The sequence below is a fragment of the Lampris incognitus genome, chromosome 4, assembly GCF_029633865.1.
Source record: "Lampris incognitus isolate fLamInc1 chromosome 4, fLamInc1.hap2, whole genome shotgun sequence".
NCBI lineage: Eukaryota > Metazoa > Chordata > Actinopteri > Lampriformes > Lampridae > Lampris > Lampris incognitus.
In genome coordinates, this window is record NC_079214.1 from 69042085 (window position 1) to 69059584 (window position 17500).

The 17500-nt window shown below is 48.5% G+C and overlaps 1 protein-coding gene across 2 annotated transcripts in view; it reads left to right on the forward strand.

Moving 5' to 3' along the window:
* The window catches only part of rras2 (RAS related 2), a 73020-nt gene that overhangs the window by 35278 nt on the left and 20242 nt on the right, over nt 1-17500 (forward strand). The window contains exon 1 of one of the 2 annotated variants that reach the window (XM_056278119.1): nt 16020-16035. The exons of the other annotated variant lie outside the window; for it this stretch is intronic. The gene's annotated coding sequence lies outside the window, so the exon portion shown is untranslated. Of the gene's footprint in view, nt 1-16019; nt 16036-17500 lie in introns of those variants that run through there. 2 annotated transcript variants of the gene reach the window in all.

The following is a 17500-nucleotide window of genomic DNA, read 5'->3' on the forward strand; positions in this document are numbered from 1 at the left end:
GGATGATGGTGTGATACAGACGTGTGTTAGAAAGACGGTGTCGGATAATGTCTCCGCTCCACCTCCTATCACCGTCTGTCTATCTGTCCCCTAGAAGTGATCCAGGGAGGGTTGCCAGCACGAGCCCGAACGCGCCGTTGTGCTGTTATGTAACTAGCGGTATGACGGGCTGCAAGAAGGAAAGGCTCGTTCATGTGTAAACCAAAGACCCAGCAGTGATGTCACTGAGCATGACTGGAGGCCAACTCCAGGACGAGTCCCTGGTTCTCCACAAGTCCTCTGCAGCATCGTGCTACATCTGTGCAGCAGCCTGCACCTCCACAGTTTAGATCTTGTTTTGTTTTGTGTCGTCTTGTTTTTACCACAGTTGTTTTTATTAGGCCCACGTTTTATATTAGAACATGAACCGTTTCCGTGGAAACGGGACATAACCTTATCCGTCTTCTCGTGTTCTGTCACTTTGACACCACAGCTGGAAGTGTTGGTTCCATGGGGAGTTGGGCGATAACCTGATATTGATGATTATCGAAAAAATAAAAACGTCTTGATGTTGAAATGAGAACTGATGTTTTTCATTATCAATATTAGCAATGAGCAAACACCGACAACAGACATTGTTTTTGTCAGTGCTTGCTCACCTAAATCTAATGCACCCACTATGTAATTAGCTGCAGCTGTTACTAACCTGCCAGACCGGCCCAGCACTTCTAGATGCTTCTCAACCTGTCGACGGTAGCAAACTCACAAACATGGCTTAGCGTAGCACATAGCTACCGTGCTACACTAGCTACTAGGTGGTGGCTTAGCATGGGTAGCGTAGCACATAGCTACCGTGCTACGCTAGCTACAAGGTGGTGGCTTAGCATGGGTAGCGTAGCACATAGCTACCGTGCTACGCTAGCTACTAGGTGGTGGCTTAGCATGGGTAGCGTAGCACATAGCTACCGTGCTACGCTAGCTACTAGGTGGTGGCTTAGCATGGGTAGTGTAGCACATAGCTACCGTGCTACGCTAGCTACTAGGTGGTGGCTTAGCATGGGTAGCGTAGCACATAGCTACTGTGCTACGCTACCCAAGCTAAGCTCCTACCTAGTAGCCTGGTTAAGTACTGTGTAAGGTTGTGATGGACTGGTGCTCTGGCAAGGTTGAAGGTGCATGAAACTGGCACAAGACTGAGAAGTGAAAAGAGTCCGGCTACTCTTGCGGTGCTGATTTCTTGCAGAAAACCAACAGGATCTGGGCCGTGGCCTGTGTCAGGGTATTGAACTTGGCATGAACAGTGAACAATCATCCAGTGTTAGTTCTATGCACAGAACAATGCATCGAAATATGAACTCACAAACTGCACCAACTTCTCTTTGCATCCTGACCTTGACTTAGAAAACTGGGAAGTTGTGTCAACGGTAATGCCACTGTTTTCTAAAACCACCGCCGAGTTCGTTTGTTAAGGCTATCAAACACCAAATGCCGTTGTTTTGAGTTCCTTTCTTTGCGGGGGGATGTTCTGAAGCATTAAGTACTGCTTAGCACCACTGACCCGACAGGCCAAGGTCTCCGACTGCCGGTCATGAAGTGGTGACACCAGCTCGGTGCACAAGTCCACCAGGTCTGTCCTGTCTGTGCTGTTCTCGGTCTTCATGACAGGGTTCAGCCCACAGGGCGACTTGTGATGTGACTTGTCACGGTTCATTTACCGTGTCGGTCGTTAGACCACAGTGCTGTGAGATAAAGATGCCCGATGAGTTTTTTGCAGGAAGTTTTTCATCTACACCAGTCCTTCATTGACACGTATTGTTTTACAAGGCATGGTGGACTGTAACCGCGGTGATGCAGGACGCTGGAATGTATTTGTGTTCTTGTCAGCATTGTATAGTGACCTCTCTGTTGTGTGTTTGCTTGTGTTTGGTAGTGCTGGTTTGTTAAAAAACTGGGAGAGCAAAATATCCATTTTTTTTGTGCAAAAATGCCTCAAGTGCATGGAGAAATAAATGGTAATTCGCAGAACTTATAAGCAAGATAATAACCTTGACAATGTGCAGGTCAGCTGTCCGAGTCCACCCAGATGAGTCCGGCCCTCAGAAGCACCAGATCACATGAGCAGGAGAGCTCAAACTGCCCTGCTTGGTGTGAAGTGAAGCACTCGTCCCGGTGTTGTCGTGTTAGATTTGTGTGGTGTGTCATGTTGTCCACATGTTTGCTCGGACGACATCAGCTATTGATAACTTCACAACACTTCATTGTATTGACAAGCAAGACTTAGCACTACACATCACATATGTGGAGGAGGTATAAATGACCAACCTGTGGTTATCAGTGATCAAGTCCATTTGTGTAGCACACTTCATGCACACAGGCGGTTCAGAGTGCTTCACATCAGGCATACAAAGACATCTAATAAGAACTACACTATAATATATGAAACGTAAACAAGGGAAATGTCAAGATTGAAACGTAATAGGATAATATATAACACATGTACGCCCATGAAAGGTGCTCATTACCACACCATGAAATCCTATAGAATTATTTTTTTAAAATTCTGTTTTATATATATATATATATATATATATAAAAAACTCGTAATAAAAAAAAATTCAATAATTTAAACATTTCGAATTTATTAAAAATGTTTTTTAAAAATGTAAAAATAAAGCAGTTTTCCTTTTACTGTGAAGTTATATAGAAATGTATATATAAAATAAATAACATGTTATTTAAAATAAAAGAAATAACATGTTATGTATTTTGATGCATACATGTCTATAGAGCTTCACAGTGAAATGGAAGCTGCTTTATCTGTAAACACAGCTGCACTTGGTCAGCGTGGTGAGGTAACACATGTTCCTCCTCCTCCTCCTCCTCCTCCTTTGTCACATGCATGACAAGGCTGTAGCTTCGCTGGTTGGTTTCTGCCTTCGTGTCTCCACCCTGTCTCAGGTTTCACCTTTGAAGCCACGTTTGTGTTGTAGTGCATTTGTGCTGTTTACATACCAAACATGGGCTGAGATGGGTTAGATTAAAGAGGGCTCATGCTCGAGGACCTAGACAAGCTCGGCCCAAGCCCATCAAGTCACCTTGCAACCACACACATGTTCCTTTTCTCGGTGTTCTCAGAAACGCTGTATGGACAGACTGTGAGCCAGCCCGCGTGACTGCATTATTTTCCCCAAGTGGTTCCTCTTAAAGGTCCAGTGAAAGGAAAAAAATGTTTTATTTGTTTTTATTCTTGAACACTTTAATTTAAATCTATTCAACACTATCTTGTAGGATCCACGGAAAACAAGCGAGCGAGCTTCCGTTTAACAAATTGAAGCTAGCTGATAGCACATCCATGTCCATATTCTTCTAAAGATATCTAGCCGTGATTGGTTCTCAGTCAAATCAAATTCCCTCCCCTCACAAAATCCCACTGGACCGTCCTGTGACATGCACTACATGGCCAAAAGTAGGTGGACATCCAAACATCACACCCATATGTGCTTGTTGAACATATTCAGAAAACCATGGGCTTTAATATGGAGTTGGTCCCTCTTTGCTTCTATAACAGCCTCCACTCTTGTGGGAAGGATTTCCACTAGATTTTGGATCATGCCTGCAGGGATTCGCTCCCATTCAGCCACAAGAGCATCAGTGAGGTCGGGCACCGACATTGGTTGAGAAGGGTTGCAGTCGGTGTCCCTACTCATCCACAAGGTGTTGGATGAGGTTGAGGTCAGGGCTCTGTGCAGGCCGGCCATGTTCTTCCACACCAAACTCAGCAAACCATGTCTTTATGGACCTCACTTTGTACATGGGGCATTGTCATGCTGAAACAGGAAAGGGCCTTCCCCAAACTGTTGCCACAAAGTTGGAAGCACACAATTGTGTAGGACGTAATTGTATGCTGTAGCATTAAGATTTCCCTTCACTGGAACTAAGGGACCCAAAGACCCAAAGAATGGAAAACAGCCCCAGACCATTATTCCTCCGCCACCAAACCTTACAGTTGGCACTATACATTCAGACAGGTAGTGTTCTCCTGGCATCCACCAAACCCAGATTGCTCCATCAGACTGCCAGATAACGAAGCATGATTCATCACTCCAGAGGCCAATGGTGGTGTGCTGTACACCACTCCAGACAACGGTTGGCATTGCGCGTGGTGATCTTAAGCTTCTGTGTGGCTGTTCGGCAATGGAAACCCATTTCATGAAGCTCCCGATGAACAGTTCTTGAGCTGAACAGCTCTTATGTTGACGTTGCTCCCACAGGCAGTTTGGTGGTCAGCAGTGTTGAGCTGAGGACAGACGATATTGACGCGCTCCCCTTCAGCACTCAGCGGTCCCGTTCTGTTGTCTTTTGTGTTCTACCACTCCACGGCGGAGCTGTTGTTGCTCCGAGATGTTCCCACTTCACGATAACAGACCTACAACTGACCAGGGCAGATCTAGCAGGGACTGACTTGTTGTAAAGGTGGCGTCCTGTGACAGAGCGATGTTACTGAATTACTGAGCTCTTCGGTATGACCCATTCCACTGCCGATGTCTGTCTGTAGAGACTGTATGACAGTGTGCTTGATGTTACGCCTCTACCCCAATGGATGTGGCGGAAATAACCGCATCAACTCATTACAAGGTGTGTCCACATGCTTTTGGCCGTATGGAATACGACACATTGCACAAGTTTGTGGTGCTCTATATTCCGTTTCACTGGACCTTTAATCATTTCCTGGTTGACAGAGCTGGGCATCACCAGAAGCACCCCACCTATCTTTATTTGGGGTGTGTGTGGCCTAGAGTTTAATTTAGCAGGTTAATGACCACGCGACTGCAGACCTGTTTGCTAGGAAAGTGAATGGAAAACCCTCTCTCCCTCGAGCAACTGCCATTGCCTTACCCTTAAGCAAGGCACCAAACCCCTAATTTTACTTGTGGCGGTGCTTCAGATGTGGATGTTTGTAACTGAGTGTTAAGCGGCGAATGTCAACATGACCACATTTGCCCGCTCAGGTCAACTTCTATAGTGTAACGTGGATAGATAAGAAGACCCTTTAGTCCAGCGGTTAGCGATGTCTCCTGCGGTGCGTGCGATACGGGTTCGCTTCCCGGTCGCGGCAGTTCCTGTGGTTGCGTTGTCCCCCGAATTCGCTACGATACATCAATACTGTATGTGGCAAAGCTGCGGCTCTCCAGGCACAGAGCCATGAACGGTGGTGGCGGCTGAGGACTCAACAGACCGTTTATTAAAATACATAAAGATTAAAAACACTACAGCGATAAAAGCAATTAACAACACATACTCCGATCACCAATTTGCATCGCAAAGTGTGTGGCCACCCACTTTAGTAGGGCGTCCTGCCACATGGTAGTCTTTGATAAATTCACTATATACATGGACCTTGTCATTCTGGACCGCACCTGTTATTACTCCGCTGTTGTCCTCAGATTTTCTCAACCGCCCTTCCTCCACGCACCAGTCACCAAGACTGCTGGATCCCAGGGTCCTGTGTCCTATACGTTTACCGCAAGCCACGCTGCGCGATACGGATCTAATAAACGTGGGTACGACATCAAGTGTGACGTATGTACACTGTACGATGACAACACTACTGAATCGCAGGCTACGACGCAAGGCCGTAATAACGTCATCAGCGTGCGTGCCGCATCAGCGCGCGTCATCAGTCTGCGCCGCTTGTGGAGCAACAGGACGCCAAGCAGGAATCCGGCTCTTTCAATAGTCGCCGAATTCATGTGTCAGGAATTCCTCCTCGCCGGAGTCCCATAGAGGTCTAGCTCGTTTTGCCGAGTCCGCGGCATTCGGGTCACCGACGCTAACAGCCTGTTTGTGCTTAGCGCCAGCAAGGGTCGTGCGCGGCGTTGATCAGCGCGTCATTTCCTGCTGCATTTCTATTGGCTGGTTCGTAGACGTTGTAGGTCGTAGCTGTGAGACGGTCGTCCCACACTTCTGACACCGTCAGACTTTTGTCCCAAGTTGTCTTCGGTCGCTAGACAGAAATAACGGTCGTCTTTGAACCTGTCTCACGGTGCGACGTAGGACCACCGTTTTGGAGCCACGACCAAAGACGTCGCCACGTTTAGCCGTCTGAGACGGCCACGTCGCACGGTCTGTAGGAGGCTTAAGAAGCGGATGCTAATGTAAGCTACTAATAAGACCCGTTAGCCCCTAGCTAATGGATCTGATGCGTTAGCCGAGCGGTTAGTGATGTCGCTTTGTGGTGCATTACACCCCGTATCGAATCCCGCACCGGGCAAGAAAACAACCGGTTACATTGGTGGCAGCGGTGGGAACCGGAAGTGTGCAGATCCTCAGAAGTCTCTTCGGAGCGCGGGAAGAACAAGCGCGCTTCCGGGGAGGGTGACGACTGTAAACTACTAATAAGACACGTTAGCCCCCTAGCTAACGGGTCTGACCCTTTAGCCGAGCGGTTAGTGACGTCGCCTTGTGGTGCAGTACACGCCGTATCGAATCCCGCACCGGGCAAGAAAATAACCGGTTGCAGTAGCATGAATAGCCATCATTTGTATGTACTGTCTTGTCTCTAACGCTGGTCTCTCAGAATAGTCTTGAAGCACGCCGACGACGCAGAGCGCACAGCCTTTTACGCTGACTGCGCGGCAATTAAAGAGACAGTACACCTATTTTTCACATCAGGCGCATTGTGGGTCTGGACGGTTTAACGCTTGTTTTGTCCACAACCATCTGGTGACCCCTGGAAATCACCTCGTGACCCCAGGTTATGAGGTAGAGCCACTGCTCTAAGGCACAATTACGTGGCTTGTTTAAGGGTAGATGTTGGTACACTCGAATGGGAAAAAACTGCGTAAAGCCAAAACACAGTTCTCCTCTATATTCCCTTAATCCTCGTTGTCTGTCGTTACTTCACAAATCAGCAGACGGACGGACGGGCAGTGAGAGCAGCGGGTCCCCACATTGTTGTCTCTGGTAATCCGTCTCTGTTCACCCGTCTGCCTGTTTTAGAATAACTGGCCACAGTATCAGGTCTCCCGTCTAAGCCTCGTGTAACAACACCGGCCATGGGAACTGACATGCTGGCATTTCGCTAACTCAGTCCCACCGTCTGCCCCCATTTCTCCTTCCATGTGTGTATGTTTAGACCCTTGCATGCGATGAGTCTGTCTTTAATCAGCTTGCTACTTATTTCACAATTCATTTGCTCTAAGGACAAAACTGTGCCATTATTCCTTTTTTTTAAACATCTACAGCAGACTGCAAATATCAGTACTATATACTGATACTAGTAGATAGTAACGCTCTATGCTGCGGCCCATAGTGGAGCCCCTTTTGGTGCAACCTCGACCCCCTTTTCAGAGGTCTATGGTAAAACCCCATGAATGGTCCTATTTATATGTGTGTGCATGTCCCTGATGCCTGGCGGGCAGCTGGTGGACAGTTGGCTGTGTTTATGCAGACAGCGTCCACAGCACCAGACTGCCTGGCAGTGGATCCCCTGCTGTCCATCAAGGGGAGGCTGGGTATGGAGTGAACCAACTATTCAACAGGTGACGGCGCCACATGAATGGGTGTCCATATGTAATGACAACAACAGGCAAGTGTGGCTTTCCTTGTGTACTTAACAAATGGGGTCCTGGGTCTGTCTCCCCCTCGGGATATTAGGGCCACAGCGAGGAGACTGGTCGGCAGCCATTCATTAAGTACCCAGTGTATACATAAGAGTGTTTGGGTGTATCGGCGCAAGCGACACAGCTGTTCTCCCCCCTGCCATGCCGACCTAAAAGACACAGTTGTGTATGTGGTCCCATATACTCGGCACCAGCTGCCTTCGACAAGCCCAGTTTAGTGGTGCAGGCCAGCGCCCCCAAAAGTGAACAGTTGCCTAATAAGTGTGTTGGGTATGCCGAACCAAGACATTGTGTTGATCCTCCTCTCAGAGTCCACCTCTCCAGAAGTCACTTTAAAGTGTTGTGGAGCTTAGCCAGCATGCATGCCCGTGAAGCCAGCCACGGTGCTGTAGTTGTTTTGGGCCTTCGCAGTCACTTACGGAAAGCTGAGAATACCTAGCTGGCTGTTCAGCTCAAGTCACGGTCTGTTTCCTCTGTTTTCTCAAGAGGATTGTGTAGCACAGTGAACCACGTGGCTTTTTGCCACGACACTCCGTGTAGTGTGATGCCGCAGAATGGCTTGATGATGGCCTATCAGGCAGGCGGGCAGGCAAGCAGAGGACCTGAGGGAGAACAGGGAAGTGACGTCCATTTGGCCTTATTGACGAGGAGGTGCCAGCTGAGGTAATGTGCCTGTGTTGTGTGACTGCTGGCCTTAACACGGTGTGGGTGCCGTGGATCTGACACTGCCGACGGCAGGCCCCCCCGTCCCCGCCTGACATACCGTCCGTCCCGCACTCGGCACGTCCATCTGCAGCACAACACACAGGGAATGAAATACTCAGCCGTTGTGGTTCCAGATAGGACAGAGGACGAGATGGGGGTGTAGTTAGATCACCTGCAGGTGGGGTGAAGTTGTAGCACTGGAACTGGAGTCCTTGCATGTGAGATTGAGGAGGCACAAAAAAAAATCAGCTATTTCAGGTGTGTAGAACAGAACATGTGTCGCATATTTTGAATATTTGGCTGTAGTGACCTCTGCATGCTACTGAAAATATGATTGATAAGTGAAGAGGAACCCCACCGGCAGAAGAAAGGAGGGGCTCTTTTGTGGTAGGACCTCTTATTCATCTGTTCAGCATTCAGCTTTTATTAAAGCCATAGTCATTCCCTATCATCCTAGCTCTAATGTTTTGGGTTTTTTTGGGTGGGTGGGGGGTTTGGACCCCCCCCCCTTTTCTCCCAAATTGAACTTGGCCAATCACCCCACTCTTCCGAGCCGTCCCGGTCTCTGCTCCACCCCCTCTGCCGATCCGGGGAGGGCTGCAGACTACCACATGCCTCCTCCCATACATGTGGAGTCTCCAGCCGCTTCTTTTCACCTGACAGTGAGGAGTTTCACCAGGGGGGCGTAGCACGTGGGAGGATCACACTATTCCCCCCAGTCCCCCCCCCGACCAGAGGAGGCGCTAGTGCAGCAACCAGGACACATACCCACATCCGGCTTCCCACCCGCATACTCGGCCAGTTGTGTCTGTAGGGACGCCCGACCAAGCCGGAGGTAACACGGGGATTCGAACCGGCGATCCCCGTGTTGGTTAGGCAACAGAATAGACCGCCACACCACCCGGACGCCAAACCGATATTCTGTAAAGGATGGGTCATCTCATCACAGTTCTCTATTATCAGTGCCACTCGGCTAAAGCCGTTAATTGGCTGGGCATGTACTTCATCTAGAATCACATTCTTTGAGCATTAGTATATACTACCCCTCACTGAGGTGCAGTCTGAAGACGGCAGAGTACACCTCGCTCACCTTTTTATGCCAGCGTTTTCCTCTTCTGTGCCCAGGGAGGGAATGCAGAACCTAGTGTCTGTCCCACATTACAGCAATAATGCCAATACCTCATTTAAAAAGATGAATAGAAGAGGGGGAAAATATCTCATAATTGGTAGCGAAATATATAATGGGGCTTTTTCTTTTTTAGTAGGCGGCTCACTATTAGTCCTTAGGAAGTCAAAATATCACTGAGAGCCAAGACTTGGCAAGACTGGGTAACTTTAGAAGTTCTCGCTTTTGGCTAGAGATTGAGTTACTGAAGGTAATTGCGGCGTTTCCGAGTGTACACATCATATGATCGCCCTCGCTTCCTTACCCAGAGCTAGAACAACCACCCCCACATTTCAGTGTTTCAAGTCAGCCCTTGATTATAGTTCCCACATTTAGTCCCTGTTGAGCCTCATGAGGAGCTGTATGGTTTAGAATGGTGTCACATGGTGCCAAACTTCTCGCACCTCCACAAAAGCAGCCATTGAAGACTCCCCAAGAGCCGAATGTAGTCAGTGGTCTCAACATGGCCAGAGAGAAAGACTCTTTATAATAGGTCTTTCATTTCTGCCCCTCACAGTGGAGCTAGGCAGGGCCGTAGAGAATGGTACATCAATAACTGCTCAACGGCTGGACTTAGTGGACATTAGTGACGTCACGTGATGTACTGGAACAATAAGAACTGTTCACTGAGCTCTGGGCCCGTGTGCTGTGGTCAGTCTGTGGACTTCCACAGCACAGTATTTCTACAGGTCTGTAATTCTGAGAGCATTAAATGTCCGTCTGTAGCGGAGATAAAGGAACAGTTTGGGGTTGGACCACTGAAGAGTGACCGGGTTACTTTGGCAAAGCGCTTTGAGTCTGCTGATCCGGGGGATAGGCTGTAGGCTTTAAATGGCATCTCTTTGATTGTAAGCTTTGAGTGGGTTCTAACGAGGTCACAGTGCAGCACGCGCTGATATTTAGTTGGGTGATTGAAGTCCTAATGCCAAAGAGGATGGAGGGAAGCAGGGGGGTAGAAGAAGCCAGCAGTGGGCCGGCCTGGCAGTCCATTCATCTTCTGCTTTATACTCTACAGGAGTCCTACCAATAACTGTACGGCTATGGGGGGGGGTCAGTTGAGTCAACACACACAGCCTGTTTGTATCATAAAATAAAAATTCAAACAGTTTCATTTGCTGTTTCATTTCCTATGAAACAGGCTATACAAAATTAAAAACTTTCAGGGTCTCCCCCAGATAGCAAAATTGCTGTGGCCCGGACCCGTCCCACACCACACACTTTCCTCCGGCCCACATACCGTGTAGAATGGTGGCACTTGGGCGGTCCACTCCTGTTTGCCAGATCTGGGCCAGAACCAAGCCATAGTAATGCCACGTGCCACATATTTGGCGGCATGGTGGCGCAGTGGTTAGCGCTCACAGCAAGAAGGTCCTAGGTTTGAACCCCGGAGTTGTCCAACCTTGGGGGGGGGGGGGTCATCCCAGGTCCTTTATGTGTGGAGTTTGAATGTTCTCCCTGTGTCTGCGTGGGTTTTCTCTGGGTGCTCAGGTTTCCCCCACCGTCCAAAAGACATGCATGTTAGGGTTAGTATTCCTGTCTGTGCCCCTGACCGAGGCATGGGGCAAGATGACCTGGAGTTGGTCCCGGGGTGCGGCACGGCAGCTGCCCACTGCTCCTAGCTGGGCTAAATGCAGAGCAGAACATGTGATTTGGCATATTTGGGCCATATTTGCTGTTATACATGTGGGCCACTTCAGGCTCACACCCATTTTGTCAGGGCCAGGAGAAGGCCATCAGAGCCGCATCGTTGCCTGAAGTGGCCCACATCCGGATGCTTTCTGGGCCCCAAATGAGAGAAGTTTAATACGTTGGTGACTACAGAATCTGAATCTCCTGACAGGTGAGATGCGGGTAATGAATACATGTAAATGTTGGGAGCAAGGGGCTTCTCTCATGGAGCAGAGGCTGATGGGAGGTGGTTGACTGGCTGACTGAGGGGCTGGGCTATCGCTCTGTAAGGCAGTAGGAGGACGAGAGGCTGCAGCAGAGCTTTGCATCGCCAACTTCATTTGGCATCGAACCCAGGAAAGGTTGTATATCCAAGCCGCATTCGGGAATTGTAAAAATGCAACGGACGCGTTGTGGCTGCAGCCGTTGTGCATGCGGTGGGATAAATCAATTGCACAGTAGCAGAGGGACCCGTTTTGAGATGGCCCCTGCCGATCACAAGCTTTGGCCGAATTATACTAAATGTCTGCAGGCTCACTTCAGCTTAATGGTCCCCATTAAGGCGCTGGACCGAATGTGTATTCTCTTTCTCTGTGTGTGTGTGTGTGTGTGTGTGTGTGTGGGGGGGGTATTGAAAAATACACCTTTCTGCTTTGCATGAGCTCATGGGAAAAATGGGTGTTTCCACAGGAAGTTGATGCCTTCCCCTCCCCCTCTTAGTCTCGATCTCCCTCTCCTCGTTTTGTTTTGAGTTTCTCTTTCTCCTACTAGTCCTACACATTATCTCTCTTCCCCCCCCCCACTTAGCTAGCGTGCACGCAGATTTAAAAGGACATTATTTTGCGTTTTGCTCATGACTTACTTCTGTGAGAGCCGCTCAGACATGGGAGGGGAAGCAGCGAGATGCCAGACTGCTCCTGCACATCCATCTGTTTAATGTTAACCTCTGATTGTGGATATTTGTGTGGGGTGATGGCTGATTACTGACAGTCCCGGGGGCTCGGCAGAATTTAAACCCAGAGCGTTTGGGGAAACAGGAAGTGACAAACAGATGCCTTCAATCAAATTCTTTCTTAATCAAAGGAGTGCCCCGCGTCGGCCGGCTTTTGTGTGCTGAGCTTGTGCAAGAGAAGCCTGACCTTTTCTCTTGCCCTCTCGTTTGTTGAAGGCCCACCACATGCATTGATCATTTTTTTATCAATGGAATTTGACCCAAAGGTCAAAACCAAACCGGAAGACGTAACCTTTCAGAAGGCGTAGTTCACACTTGCCGGTATCGATCTAGTGCCAGCTACCAATCCAGTGTATTTTCACACGCTATCCCTGAATCAGTCAGTTTGGATGGAAGTGATTAGCCCAAATAGACCACAGACACCTTCTCTGAGCCCGTGTGAGTTCTCTGACTGTGGAGGAAATGCTGCTAATCCCAAGACCATGTAAATTACCTCAATGCACCAGCTCCAAGACAGAGCAGTGTGAAAGCACATGAGAAGCATTACAGCTCTGGACCGGACGCCAGACGGTGCTCCCAGCCGCTCCGAAGTTCAAACCAAGCCTTAAGCTTGGACGTGGCTATTCAGACCATATTCCAGCTGAGTAGTTCCCTTCCCATGCAGTTTAATACTCTTAACAATATAGTTGTAATGATCAGCAAGCCATGCATCCCCAACCCCTACCCCCCCCCCACACAAACACACTCACACACACACACACAAAGATGAGATCTAGGCATGTACTGTATGACCATTATACATGTATGGTGTTGACTGTGATTTACACAGGGATTTGAATATCTGTTGCCGCGTGATGTCATTTTGCTGCGTGATGTCATGTTGCTGTGTGATGTCATGTTGCTGCGTGATGTCATGTTGCTGTGTGATGTCATGTTTCTGCATGATGTCATGTTGCTGCATGATGTCATGTTGCTGTGTGATGTCATGTTTCTGCATGATGTCATGTTGCTGCGTGATGTCATGTTTCTGCATGATGTCATGTTGCTGCGTGATGTCATGTTGCTGCATGATGTCATGTTGCTGTGTGATGTCATGTTGCTGCGTGATGTCCTGTTGCTGTGTGATGTCATGTTTCTGCATGATGTCATGTTGCTGCGTGATGTCATGTTGCTGCATGATGTCATGTTGCTGCATGATGTCATGTTGCTGTGTGATGTCATGTTGCTGTGTGATGTCATGTTGCTGCGTGATGTCATGTTGCTGCATGATGTCATGTTGCTGTGTGATGTCATGTTGCTGCGTGATGTCCTGTTGCTGTGTGATGTCATGTTTCTGCATGATGTCATGTTGCTGCGTGATGTCATGTTGCTGCATGATGTCATGTTGCTGCATGATGTCATGTTGCTGTGTGATGTCATGTTGCTGCGTGATGTCATGTTGCTGTGTGATGTCATGTTTCTGCATGATGTCATGTTGCTGCGTGATGTCATGTTGCTGCATGATGTCATGTTGCTGCGTGATGTCATGTTGCTGCGTGATGTCCTGTTGCTGCATGATGTCCTGTTGCTGTGTGATGTCATGTTGCTGCGTGATGTCATGTTGCTGCATGATGTCATGTTGCTGCGTGATGTCATGTTGCTGCGTGATGTCCTGTTGCTGCATGATGTCCTGTTGCTGTGTGATGTCATGTTGCTGCATGATGTCATGTTTCTGCGTGATGTCCTGTTGCTGCGTGATGTCATGTTGTTAGAAATGGTTTCATACCATGTGATGTAGATGGGGCAGCTTGCTAGCTGAGGATGCTACCTGGCTGGCTCCACACTGTCTGTCTGTCTGTCAGCGCAAATTCACATTTGCGGCGGCCTCACCCAGCACCGTCCATGCAGCGCCTTTGTCCACGTCTGCATGTAAGTTTTGTCTTCGTTTGATGGCTGGGACTGGCGCTAGATTGGCTGAGAGAGCGGGGCAGGCTAAGCTAACTGCTAGCCCACAGACCGGCGGTGCCGACAGTCATCCTGGCTGGCCTTCGTTCTCCTGGACAGTGATTTTCCGTTCACTTCGGATGTATGTGTTAGTGTGAGTGTGTGTGTTCTTGTAGTTTGGGATGTGTTGTTGTCTTTGTGTTGCACCGCTGTGGGCCGGGGGGAAGCGGCATTTCGTTTCACACCACGTGTGCAGGTACATGAAGTGGAAGACAAATGAAGTGTTCCTGATTCCTGGTTGAATAAAGTGCGTTCTGTTTGAAATGCTACACTTGCCTCTCGCTCTCCAAGCACATGTTACACATAACACATCTGACTTGTCCCCTACGAGGTTCTGTGACCCCCCACCACCCCAAGGCCCAGCCCACCCCGCACGTCGTGTCGAGCCGCCGTGGGTCGGGGCGTGGGGTGTGGGTTTAGGGTGTAGGAGACAGGATCCCGTCGCAGCTGCAGCCAGAACTTCTGACATGATGTTACAATTTCACGGCGTTCAATCTGCATTTTTCTAATTAAAGAAGAGCCGCGGCTCGTGATTTTGAAGTCCAGCTCTGCGGTTCCTCGCAGGGCATAGGGGGCATGCAGAGAAGCTAATTAACTTCTCACTGCGTTGACAACTCTGTGGTTCTGCTGGGTACGCACACACTCCCCTTTTTATATTCTTGCAGGGCAGTGTAGACCTACCATTTCCACCCCGCGTCTGAGTAGAAATGTTATTACCCCGGTATCTGTGTTTGTGTTAATTAATAGCCCCGGGGGTTATTTCTGGAGAGGAACCCTGGTTGTATCTGTGGTGTGATCTGAACGTGGGCCTGCGTGCACGTCTCTTCTGTCGGTGTCAGGTGGCGTCCACCCTGTCTGCTGAGTAAGGGACACGGAGGGGACGGAAGAACCCGTCCCTACGTGCACACGGCGGGCTCGGCAAAGCAGCTTGTGTGGAGAGGAAGTGGGCGCATGGTGTGATGATGGTGTGTAGCGCACGCCTACAGATACTACACCCATCCTACAGATACTACACCCATCCTACAGATACTGCACCCATCCTCGCTCCGGCTGTGAGATCCGGCCGGCAGCCAGCAGTCGTAACACAGGCAGGATTATTTTGTTTTTTGTTGTTTTTGTTTTCGTGGTTCTGTGTCCTGATTCAGTCGCAGGTCAGAAAGCCTACCAGGTCTTTTGACGTCAATACAAGTTCAGTTTATTGGCAAATGCCTATGAATGAAAATACACAGTAATACACTTTGAGTAAAGACAAAAAAATAAGACAAACTAGCCCAGAGACAAAGCAAGACTAGATGGGACACTGACACGGAAAGATCCGGACACCCTGGTTTGGGTACTTGTTGTGGTTCTACAGATCTCCTTCTTGTCGTCCATACCAGATGTAGGTTTTCATCCACTTTGGTCTGAATTCAACTGCGTTAACCGTAATGATGACATCAGTCTCAGCATATGCTAATTATTTCTGACTGGGTTGTGTTTCAGAAGTCTCGGGTCCCCCCCCCCCACCCCCCTTTTGTGTTTCACGTGTTGTACAAGCTCAGAGGGCCGCTGTGCCGTGAGAGCCGTGCAGTGACCCTGTGCTCATGATGGACGCTAATGTTTTCCTGCCGTGACGGCGTTTGACGTGTGTGGGTGGGGACGAGTGGGACGTATAGCTGGAATGCTGGAAGGAAATTGAGCGACAGGTTTTGGACCACAGCGGGTGGGTGGGGTAGGGGAACATGTCCTCTGTGACATCACCAGCACCACCACCACCCTGAGGGCTTGGCTGGGCCAGCTGCCCTGCTGCAGAGGTGGAGTTTCCTTCCTGCATTGCTGACTGGAGCCGAGTGTGGCTTTGCTAGAGAACTGAGCTGGTCCGAAAGAAAGAGGGATGTTTCGCCCAGCTTCTGCCACCAGCTAGAGGCTGAACCGCACATTCGTTCCGCATAGGATTGTTCCACAACTTCTGCAATTCAGAGGCAAGAGTCCAAACACAATAGCAGGATCCAGATTGTTAGTACACGCAGTACATGTAGAAGTACCTAGTCTGCATGCTGTTTAGTACCTGAACTCCATGGTGCACGACATGTGACGGAGGATGTGTTTCACTTGCCGGACTCGAGTCCAGGCAGATATTACCCTTTTCTTTAAACCTGACAAGCTTTGTTGCCTTCGCTTCATCGGTTTCAATTTAGTCTCAGCTCTTTGTTCCTGCTTAAAACATGTTTCATTGTGAAATTATTTAGAAAATACATTTGAATTAGGTTTATTGACAGACTATTGATCTCCGTTCCGAGCTGGATGCAGAGTGGAATGTATGGCATTGAAGTGGAATGTATGGAATTGAAGTGGAATGTATGGCATTGAAGTGGAATGTATGGCATTGAAGTGGAATGTATGGAATTGAAGTGGAATGTATGGAATTGAAGTGGAATGTATGGAATTGAAGTGGAATGTATGGCATTGAAGTGGAATGTATGGCATTGAAGTGGAATGTATGGAATTGAAGTGGAATGTATGGCATTGAAGTGGAATGTATGGAATTGAAGTGGAATGTATGGCATTGAAGTGGAATGTATGGAATTGAAGTGGAATGTATGGCATTGAAGTGGAATGTATGGAATTGAAGTGGAATGTATGGCATTGAAGTGGAATGTATGGAATTGAAGTGGAATGTATGGTATTGAAGTGGAATGTATGGAATTGAAGTGGAATGTATGGCATTGAAGTGGAATGTATGGAATTGAAGTGGAATGTATGGCATTGAAGTGGAATGTATGGAATTGAAGTGGAATGTATGGTATTGAAGTGGAATGTATGGTATTGAAGTGGAATGTATGGCATTGAAGTGGAATGTATGGTATTGAAGTGGAATGTATGGAATTGAAGTGGAATGTATGGCATTGAAGTGGAATGTATGGAATTGAAGTGGAATGTATGGCATTGAAGTGGAATGTATGGAATTGAAGTGGAATGTATGGCATTGAAGTGGAATGTATGGAATTGAAGTGGAATGTATGGTATTGAAGTGGAATGTATGGTATTGAAGTGGAATGTATGGCATTGAAGTGGAATGTATGGTATTGAAGTGGAATGTATGGCATGAAATGGCGTTTTCTGTTTTGCTGAAGCATGAATTAATCTTCGCTCGCTGAAGTTACTGCACAACAGCTTGACCCTTGAACACTCCGCTGCTCTCGACGCACATATTTAATACACTCAGAAGGGAAACCGAGATGGGGGGTCAGCTCTCTGCGTGCACACAGGGACTGCTGAGGGGGACGGGGGTCCTGTGTGTGTGAGTATGTATGAGCATGTGTCGATGTGCGTGCATGTATCCGTGTATAGGAGACCAGGGCCAGGTTCGGCCTCCAGGGGAACTGATCCTCCGACCCGGCTGGATGGCGTCCGCCGTCTGCCTGTGGCAATATTTGGTGATTCATT